The sequence below is a fragment of the Rhamphochromis longiceps genome, linkage group LG3 (assembly GCF_057381845.1).
Source record: "Rhamphochromis longiceps isolate RC_006_pf linkage group LG3, R_longiceps_female_GT1.1, whole genome shotgun sequence".
Taxonomy (NCBI): Eukaryota; Metazoa; Chordata; class Actinopteri; order Cichliformes; family Cichlidae; genus Rhamphochromis; species Rhamphochromis longiceps.
Window position 1 is genome coordinate 8880686 of NC_140559.1, and position 10963 is coordinate 8891648.

Sequence of the window (10963 nt, forward strand, 5' to 3'; positions counted from 1 at the left end):
GCTTTTACTTTGAAGGGGGGCCGTATCTATTTCCTTTTCAAGTTGAATGATGGAAGCAAATTAGTGAGTGATCTAAGGAGTGGTTAACAACGTGGTGTATGCTGTACAGTGCAGCGAGGAATGCCCAGACCTCTACATTGGAGAGACCAAACAGCCACCTCACAAGCGCATGGCACAACATAGAAGAGCCACCTCCACGGGACAAGACTCAGCAGTCCATCTGCATCTTAAGGTCAAAGGTCACTCTTTCGAGGATGCCAATGTTCACATTTTGGGCAGAGAGAACAGATGGTTTGATGAGGAGTGAAAGAAGCCATTTACGTCCACTGTGAGCGACCATCTTGAACAGAGGCGGTGGTATACGACACCAACTGTCTGCCATCTATAATCCAGTTTTGAGATCCTTCCCAGATGCCTTAACGCCCACTCACATCCTGGGCCATCTGACCTCAGGAAATCACATGATATAGTGGGGCCAGGTTTCACAATGAGCTCACCCGAAACCCTGGCTGATTGTGACCCACACCCATTTTCACACCTCGGCTCATGTGATTAGGTAGAGGATCATCAGGGGTTTTTTTTGTCCCTCTTTGGGGGGAAACTCCCACTGGGTTTAAATCTGGGACTCTCCAACATTTGACCTTAGAACTGAAGAAGCTTCTCAGATGAAAGGTGAAACACCTTCAAGCAACTTAAAGAAGTCCAGACACTTTTCTTTCCAAGCTCCTTAGACTACGATGACCTGGATGACTGAGAAGACATTAGTGTGTGATATTCTTTCAGTGTTGCACTTTGTAGACACTCCCTGAGCACTGGTCTCACAGCCAGCTGCACATAGAGACCAGTGTTGTTAGTCCAGGTCAGAAGATGACTTGTTGGAATGAAAATGAGCTTGTAGTTTGTCTGCTTTAATAATGTGACTGGAAAAAGGTGTTGGACTTCAAATATGTCCATTTCTTTCACACTTCAACTTTAAAAGTGAAGCCTTGTGGTTCCTGGAAGGAAAAACACGACTTTTTCAAGTCTTTGTCCTGTTTTTATGATAAATGTACGACTTTAATGTGAAACATTCAGAGTTTTTTCTCTTGTTGTGTTTGTTTGAAGCTGCTTCCTGTTGACTTCAGCTGTTTGGAGTTTCCATTTTCTAAACTTCTACATTCTGAACCTTCTTCAGCTCTGAACAGATGATGAAACACTGAATGATTTCAAGCTCACACTTTGTCTAATAAACTTACATCTTTCATTCTTTATACAGATTGGGGGGCTGTGATTTGTCAGAGATCAGCTGTGATTATCTGGCAGCAGCCCTGAAGTCCAACCCCTCCCATCTGAGAGAGCTGGACCTGAGCTCCAAGTACAAGCTGCAGGATTCAGGAGTGAAGCATCTGTGTGGTTTCCTGGAGAGTCCAGGATGTGGACTTGAAACTCTGAGGTCAGTCAGCATGTTTTAGTTGTGCTGAGATGAATATGATGTGAAAGTTGTGCTGACACTAAACTGCAGACATCAGGCTGATATTATACTGATCCACACTGAGGATCTTCATGGTAAAGTCTGTTTTCTTCTTCTCTGGTTTAGTCCATTGACTGCAGCAGAACAATGTTCACATTTCAAACAGTGAGACTCAACGTATGGCCCGCGGCCCACACGCGGCCTGCCCACCTTTTCTGATTCAGAGAGAGGGGACCCTGATTAACTGTGTAGTGTTCTTCCTCACAGTTCTAAGTATCAGACTGTTAAGAGATATACTCTAAAACACTTCTTCAGTAGAGACTCAGAGAAGAGAAACACACAGAACTTCTTGCTAGCAAGGGCAGCCTCCAGAACTGAGACTCGCACTGAGGACTGCCCTGGTCTTTATTTTTATGCTTCAGTGAGCATTTGTTCCTTACATTGGAATGTGGAGGTGTGTGTGTGTGTGTGTGTGTGTGTGTGTGTGTGTGTGTGTGTGTGTGTGTGTGTGTGTGTGTGTGTATGTGTGTGTGTGTGTGTGTGTGTGTGTGTGTGGTGTCAGAGTGTGACCCCATAAATGACTTCCCAAATCCTGCTGGTCTCGAAGTCCAGCAGTTCATTGATAGGTTTGTAGCATAAACCTATTCGCTGGAACGTTAAGGACAATCTGCTACGCAGCAGTGTGGTACTGCTGATCAAAGGGTCATATAACATGAAGGCAAACATCCTTGGTCAGGAAGATGGTAGACCCCCCCCCCCCCCCCACCGGTGAAGAAGTCCAGCAGTTCATCTAAACAGAAAAGCACTTAGACTAGAACAGACGTAGCTACGTTAATCCTACCATAAAACAGGTACTACCTCTCCCCATGCTCCCAGGATGTAGGTGTGCATTCTAGTGTGGAATACACACCAAGCCTTTGCAGCCTGTTAAAGATCACACAACCTATCCCTACACAATTGATTATACACCTCTAAGAATATATGGTTAAATATTTCCTAATACAAATGACAATAATAAAATCTAAACCCAACATCACCACCCTGTATTGTCATTTTTTAAGGCTATACAGCGTATATATATCTTCAGCTCTACACCACTTGTCAACATTTTCAGTGCAGGCTTCATTTCATACACACATATTAGCCTTAGCATCCATGTCACTCTGCTGCAACAGTATGAAATTGGTAAAGGTGTTAGCAATCATTTTATTCACCATCGATCTTACACATGGCAAGATGCAACCTGTAAACAAACAAAGCAACGCCAATAATGTAAGAATGGGAGTCAAAAACTTTAAGAACATATTCCACCATGGTCCAGATGTCAACCAGGCTATCCAGTCTTGTGACGCGTCTCCTCCTGATGTGTGGTCCGCCACATATTTCTGCAGAGCAGTTAAGTTCTACAGTGCTTCACAGATGTCTCCTCCAGTCGTATATCCATCCGGAATAAACGTACAACATGTCTCTCCAATCAGCTTACACACTCCTCCTTGTGATGCTGTTATCAAGTCTAGGGTCAGGCTGTTCTGCAGTACCATCGTTCTGATGGCCTGTTGCTCCTCCGCTAAGGCTGTTCCCAGAGTCTTAGTGAGATTAATGTGTCGCAGTAAGGCATATCGGTTGATCTCCACATGATCCCGCACTCCGATGTTTGGGATCAAACTTTGGAAGAATTTAGCTCCTCCACTCCAAATGTGGAATTCTCGTGGCACTCCAGTGTCTACTGTCACTCCAAAAGAGTTAGGTGAGGCTATATTCACCTCACGCTTCTTTCGGTTGCTAGGGTGATGTTCAACTCTGTCCATGAAGAAGACATGATCCGATAACTTCACCACGGCACACAATCCTCCCCATCCCTCAGGGAGTGATAGATAGGCTTTATGTCCACACAGGAAACACCAATCAGCCAAAACTCTTGTTCCTTTACTGCTTGGCACCGTCCTTGCACAGCCTGTCCACTTCTGACCTTTTGCTTTTACTGGTATTCTGTAAGCCAGGTTGAACTTGCATTCAGTCCTCCTTGCTGTCAAGTTCTCAGCGCACTTCACACTAGTCAAGCATTTCATGCACCTGCTCTCATTCTCTGGAGGGCAGTAGGTGTATATGTATCCACATAAGCGAAGCGGCAACTCCCCCACTGACAGTGATCCATTGTTCATCACACACAACGGCAATTGGGCTGTATTCAGCTTGTTCAGCAATATTATGTCTGGCAGTGGGTCTGACACTTGAGGCCAGGCCAATAAGTCAGTTTGCCCAGAACAATTCACGTGTAGAAGTGGCGACTTACTCCAGGTGATGTTCAGAGGTGTACTGTAATTGGCCTGGGAGCAGAGGACTCTGTCGCCAGGAAGAGTTGCTAAGCCCAACAGACACCAACTCCTGTCCTCTGGTATGCTGTACGGCCACAGTCCAGATGTATATGCGGATAACGGCATATGAGCACACACATAGCAGTCCGTCCTATTGTTCAAGTGAGCAGTTGTATTCATAAACTGCCACCAAAAGTTTGTAGAATAGCCATGAGGGTATTGGTGTGGTTTCCTTGGACATACAGGGTCTCCACGGCTGACCATGATGACATCAAAGCCATTACACCCAGCAGGGTAGACAACACTTTACCAGCCATTTTGATGAGTACCTGTGGCTCAGTTGGTTTCTTCACCAGATTGAGACGAGGGGCCCTAGAGGCTTTCCCCCCCCTTTGTACCCGGTCTTCCTGCCACTTACTCCGAGCTGGCCTGGATGTGTGTCACCTTTTTGCAGTGGCTTTGGTGTATCCAGGTGGGTCGTTCTGCAATCTTCACAGCTGTTGGTGTTGTCAGCAGAGCCTGGTATGGTCCGTCCCACCGTGGCTTCGACCAGCACTTCCTCTTTATGACCTTTATCAGTACCCAGTCCCCTGGCTTCAGACGTTCTTCCTGTACAGAAACAGAATCATCTGGCAGATTATTTGCACTCATGACTTCTTTGCTTTTCAGCATTTTAATCATCCAGTCTGCTAGTGTGTTTTCTTCTTCTGCTTTATCATTATCATTACAGAACACTGGAACTCTAAATGGCCTGCCATATATTATTTCAAAAGGCGTTAGGCCATTATCAGTTGGCGTGATTCTCATATACATTTTCACTAGCTCAATGCAGTCTACCCATGTTCTGCCTGTTTCCTCCATTGTTTTCCTGAGTCTCAGCTTTACTGTGCCATTAGTCCTTTCAACCAGCCCTGCACTTTGTGGGTGGTATGAGCAGTGGTTTTTCAGCATTATCCCCAGATGTTGTGACATTTTCTCAATTACTTCATTCACAAAATGAGGACCATTGTCACTATAAATAGTCTGGGGGATCCCATGCTCTGGGATCACAGTTTTGCATATCACTTTAGCCACTGAAATAGCATCTGCTTTCTTAGTGGGGACAACTTCTACCCACTTTGAGAACGGGCACACCATTACCAGGCAGTACCTGTAGGTGTTACAGTTAGACAACTCAATGAAATCCATATGGATTACTTCAAATGGGTAGCTGGGTCTGGGAAACCTTCCTCTTTTTGGTCTGAGGTTCCCCTGAGCATTATGTTTACAACATATTAAACATGCTTTACAAAAATGTTTTGAATAAGCATTGAATCCCAGTGTGAAAAACTGCCGTTCGACTGCTGCTATCATTCCAGCTGTCGAGATGTGGCAGAGCCCATGGCTCAAAATTGCAGCAGTCCTATATAAGTTTTTAGGCAATATAGGTTTATCACAAAGATAGTAGACATCACCTCGCAGGCTTGCTCCTTTAGTGAGCCACAGCTGCTTCTCAGCTGGAGGTGAGTGCGACTGCATGTCTGCTAACACATCATGTGTGATGGGCATAGTTTGCTCCTGAGACGCCAGAATATGAACCCCATGTGTTCCAAGGGCCGCTTCCTTTGCAAATTTATCTGCAAAGGCGTTTCCTAGTACAATGGGGTCAGTGCCACATGTGTGTGCTGCACATTTGCAAACTGCAACTTTACTAGGCAGTAAGACTGCTTTCAACAAGTCCTGTAAAAGTGTCGCATGCTCCACCGGTTTCCCTGTTGATGTTGTCATGCCTCGTCTTGACCACTGAGCGGCAAAGAAATGAAGTGTAGCATATGCATACTGACTGTCTGTATATATAGTCACTGCCTGCCCTGCAGCTGCTTTGCAGGCTTCCGTCAGAGCCACTATCTCAGCTGCTTGGGCAGACATGGAATGTGATAACTGTCCAGCACGGATGACCTGCACATCATCCACAACAGCAAAGCCCGTTTTAGTCTTTCCCTCTGCTGTTTTAAAACTGGAACCATCAACAAACCAAACCTTGCCCTCAGTGAGTGGTATGTCCGTTAAATCACTTCTAGGTTTACACTGTGTTTCCACATGCTCACTACACACATGTGGTGTACCCTCCTCCTCTGTGGGTAACAATGTAGAGGGATTCAAAGTTGTACACCGCTTAATAGTTATGTGTGGCTGGGAGAGCAACAGTGACATGAGAGATAAGTGTCTTGCAGGTGACAAGAATGTCATTTTAGTCTGCAGCAATAAAACATCAACCTCATGTGGAACTAGCAGGGTCAAAGGGTGAAACAAAACAATTTCACCAGAACATTTTACAGCTTCAGCGGCTGCACACACAGATCGCACACAGTGAGGTAAGGCACAAGCCACAGGATCCAGCCTCTTAGAATAATAAGCTACTGGCTTCATGCCACCTCCACATTTTTGTGCTAACATGGATGTCATAAAATGTCCTTTACAATCAACAGTTTGAACAAAAGGCTTATTATAATCTGGAAGTCCTAGAACCGATGCTCCTGTCAGCATCTGTTTCAGCATGCACAGAGCTTGCTCCCCCTCAGGGGTCCAACTTAAACTTTCTGACATAGCCAGAGGTTTACTGTACATCATATCTAATAATGGCTGCGCAATTTCAGAGTAATGGGGAATCCACGATCGACAGAAATTTAGCAACCCTAGGAATTGCATCATGTGTTTCTTTGTCACTGGCCTAGGTGCTGCCAAGATAGCTGTTTTCCTCTCTGGGTGTATGCTCTTCCCTGCTGCACTAAGCAGATGTCCTAAAAATTTCACTTCTGTCTTTACCCACTGTAGCTTGGAAAGTGAGGCCTTGTTACCTGTCTCAGCTAAGTGAGTCAGCAATGCCAATGATATGTCTTTGCAGTTCTTCTCTGAATTGGATGCAATTAAAATGTCATCGACATATACCAACATCTGTGAATGTGATGGAATCACAAAATCAGACAGACAATTTGTAATATTCTGTGTGAAAATTGTAGGACTATCACAAAAACCTTGCGGCAATCTGGTGTATGTGTATTTTTTGCCTTGATATGTGAAACCAAACCAGCCTTGTGAATTCTCATGTACTGGTATGGAAAAGAAAGCATTACTTAAATCTACCACGGTGAAGTGTGTCATGTCTGGCTTAAGCTGATTTAACAAGGTGTGGGGGTCGGGGACGCATGGAGCTATACTCTCCACTGCCTGATTTACAGCTCTTAAATCTTGAATCATGCGCCACGACTGTGAATCAGCCTTTCTAACTGGGAAGATGGGTGTGTTACATACTGCTTGTGGAGCTTCAACCAGTATCCCTGCTTTAATCATATCCTCTATTACTGGTTTAATGCCTTCCACTGCATCAGGCTTCAAGGGATATTGTTTCACTCTTGGCCTAAAAGACGTTTTGGGCTTTATTACTACTGGACTCGCTGTTGTTATTAACCCCACATCAGTCTTCCCAGTAGACCAGAGCTTCTCTGGGACCTGTTTAAGCTCCGGGTGATCTTTGACATCTACAACATATCATTCTGCTGTGTCATTCTCACTCCCCTTTAAATGTGTTTGTGGTGTAGTATGTGTCACCCATCCCAGCTTTTTACGAAAGATGCTGTGCTGCACATCTGTCTCCCAACCCCCTCCAGCTTGCTGCCACATTCCAACACTCTCCCCCTGTCTCACCAAAGATGCTAAGTCTGTCCACTCAGCCGTGCCACTCTTTGTCAGTGAAATGTGTGGTGTTTGCCCTGTAAAAAGTTGTTGTACAGCTTCAGAAAGGATCACACTACATCCAGCCATGTTTTCACCATCAGTATATATTGCTTTTATGGTGATTCTCTGTGGCCCTAATTTCAGCACTTTATCTGTGTAGGCCGCATCAGGCCCAGGCATGGTCTTAAATCTCAGTGTGACATGCAAATCTTCTGGTGGCTGTATGTTATGGCTAGTTGTCAACATTTCCTCAGCTGCAGCTAACAGTTTACAGTTTATTTGATCAGGTCTGGAGGCCGACAGGTCGAGTGTCCAGTAATAATGCAAATCCCCACTGTCCTGATGAACCATTGTCTCAGCAGTTTCACCTTTTCCTGCAGCTATCATCCCAATGGATGTCGGAATTATTGAAATTCCAAGTTTCATCATCATATCTCTTCCCAAGAGGTTCACCGGACAAGTTGGGCACATTACAACTGAACCCTGAGCTGCCTCTCCTGTGGTAGGATCTCTAATCCACACTGGTTTAGAGATTCTATGCTGATTAAACTGACCATTTGCAGACTTCACATAAATTGTGCCATTTGAAGGATCGACTCCTGACACATGATCTTTTAAAACAGTTTTATCTGCCCCTGAATCACACAGAAATTGAACATTTTTGCCTTGCACAGTTAACGTGCGAACTGGTTTTACTTCTTTACTGTATAGTTCAGTTCCATGAAACATGGAACTGAACTATAGGCCTTCCCTCCCCATCTCCAGCTGCCTCCCTCTTCCCGCTCCTCCACAACCACCCACACATGCAGGGCCTTGGAGTGGGGGTATGTCACCAGGGTGTAGAGGAGGCTACCCCCCCCTCTGTCCCCTTCTGGCTGCCTCTGCCTCAATTTTATCCCACAACTTAGACATTCACATTATTCACACTCTCATTACACATACATATAGGATCTTGGGGGTGGGCACAATCACGGAGTCCAAATTACCATCAGGGTGTATACCTCACCCCTGACGTCGTTGCCCACTTAGTCATTGAGGGCTAGCAGGAGGGACTATGCGCTTACCTGCTGCTCCTTGGCAGGTAGCTCCATGCCCTCCTGGGTTTTAATTGCACCTTAGAACACATATGCATCAACACTACAATGAGCGGGTGGAGGGAGGTTTGGAGTCTTCTCCCACCCCCATTCTCTGCGGTCTGCTGGAGCGGGAGGGCTAGTAGGAGGAGTTGGCCGTCCGACTGCGGTCTGGGGTGTGGGGCCTCCCTGCTGCTGCGGAGTCGGGGTGGTCTGCCTCTCCCCACCGCAGGGAAAAGGGTAACACCACCTGGGTCTGGGTGCAATTCCCCCCTCCAGGGGCAAGGGTACCTAGACCCGGTTTGTAGAGTACGCTTGGGGAGTGTGATTGTGTGTACAGCGTCTCTTTATGTCTGTCTCCACGTTGGTTGAGTGTGGAGTGAGTGCATATGAGAGCATGAGGGTGGGAATGGATGTTTGTGTCTGTGTGTGCCTGTATGTCTGTGTCTATATGTCAGGTTGAAGACAATGAAGACAAGGTACGACCTCTCCCCATGCTCCCAGGATGTGGGGGTGAACGCCAGAACACCCTGGAATGTTACAGACCTCCTAGGATGAGACATTCTTTCAATATGCCACCAACTATATACTTCTAAACACTAATGATTACATGCAGTATTCTACCATATGCAAACTTATATCATTAAAAGACTATACTGACTACTAAGTACAATTTTCCATTGACACAGACACAACAATGAATAATCCACAGCTGACTCTCTTTAGCAGGTCAAAGGTCACGGCACACAGCAGACAGTGGGAAATATTATAATTCTGATCATTTATCAGCACATATCCATATGTATAAAAACAAAGCTGACACTGTGAGACTTGATCAGAGGTGTGATTGTTAGATTTGTATTGTTGATTGTCATTCATGCTTAGAAATCTACTTACTAATCTACTTACAAATGTCACGGTTCTGGGTCCGTTGGACCCAGTATTTTGAGTTTATTATGTTTTGGTTCACTTTTGCATCATGGATTATTCTTTGTTTCTCTGGTACTTTGTGTTTCAGTTATCTTGGTGTTTTGGATTGTTTCTCATTCTCTTGTTGTGATGTTTATTATTATTATTATTAGAGTTTCATGTTTCTATTATCCATGTTTTAGGAATGGTGGTTTCATGTATAGTTCAGTTCCATGTTTCATTTTCTGTCTCTGTGTTGAGTCCATGTCTCTGAGTTGTGATTCATGTTTCCTGTTTTATTGTGAAAGTCTTTGTCTTATGTTAGTGTGTGCAGCTTTGTTCCCCATGTCTCGTTAGCCCTGATCTCTCCCAGCTGTGTCTCCCTTCTGTGGCCCATTTCCTCATTACTACCCTGTGTATTTAAGCCCTGTGTTTTCCCATGCCCAGTGTCGCGTTGTACCCTCAGATTATGCCTGTGTGTTTTTGGTTTCAGTGTTCAGTCCTCACTTCATGTTTTGTTTTCTGGCCAGCAATAAAGCTGAGGTTTTTGAGTTGCATTCCATTTTCCGAGTCCTGCATTTGGATCCTCCTCTCCGCCTCCCCGCACACAGAGCCCTGACAACAAATCTACTCATATATGCTTAGAGTTGTATAATCAATGTCATGTTGGTAGAGGTTTGATCCTTAATAGGCTGTGGAGACTCTGTGTGCCTCCCAGAGCACTCTGGCAGGCACACACAACTTAAGGTTAGGAGAGAGGTTATAACTGCTCTTACTGATTTATGGTATAGGAGGACACCTACTCTGTATCTGGTTAAGTATAGGGCTTTGGAGTTGATGTCACACTGCAATGCATTGTTGGAGCGCGGCGCCATTTTTGGGGTCTATGAATCAAAACAAACACACTGCGTTGGAACGACGACAACAAAGATGCTTAAAAGCAGCTGAAAAGAAAACGGACTGTATAGAGACCGATTGCGTCCAGAGGCGAAGCGGCGGTACTTGCAGAAAATAGCGTGCATTGGAAATGTGGACCCGGATGAAATACGGCCGTGGAGTAGAAACCCTGAAGACTAACCGCTATTGACGTAGCCTGACATATTTTCGTATCTTGTCTGTGGAGTCAGCGCGTACAAGTCATCATTCAAACAAAGGTAAGTCAGCTCGAGTACTGCGTGTGAAATGCGTTTGATTTCCCTGCAAACATTCACATTAGTGCAGCATAAATTCATTCATGAGGGGAAATTACAGTGAGAACATGTGGAGGCTGTTAGAGGGATAACATAATGAGTTCAGTGCATTGATGTGACATTGTCCTGAAGGATTTAGTTATTCTTTATGGTTAAAGAAATTGCAATGATTTATTCATATTTCTTATTGACAGGGGATGTCTAAGAATCACCCCACAATTCTTCAGCTGAGACACCTGAGTTAGAAAACACAAACACTACAGTTGTCTTTACTCGCGAGGACAGTCACGGAGCACTCGTACTCGCAGGAGA

At 45.0% G+C, this 10963-nt stretch overlaps 1 pseudogene; it reads right to left on the reverse strand.

The window, feature by feature from the left end:
- Positions 1 to 1905: 1905 nt before the first annotated feature.
- Positions 1906 to 8991, reverse strand: LOC146672776 (uncharacterized; annotated as a pseudogene).
- Positions 8992 to 10963: the final 1972 nt, after the last annotated feature.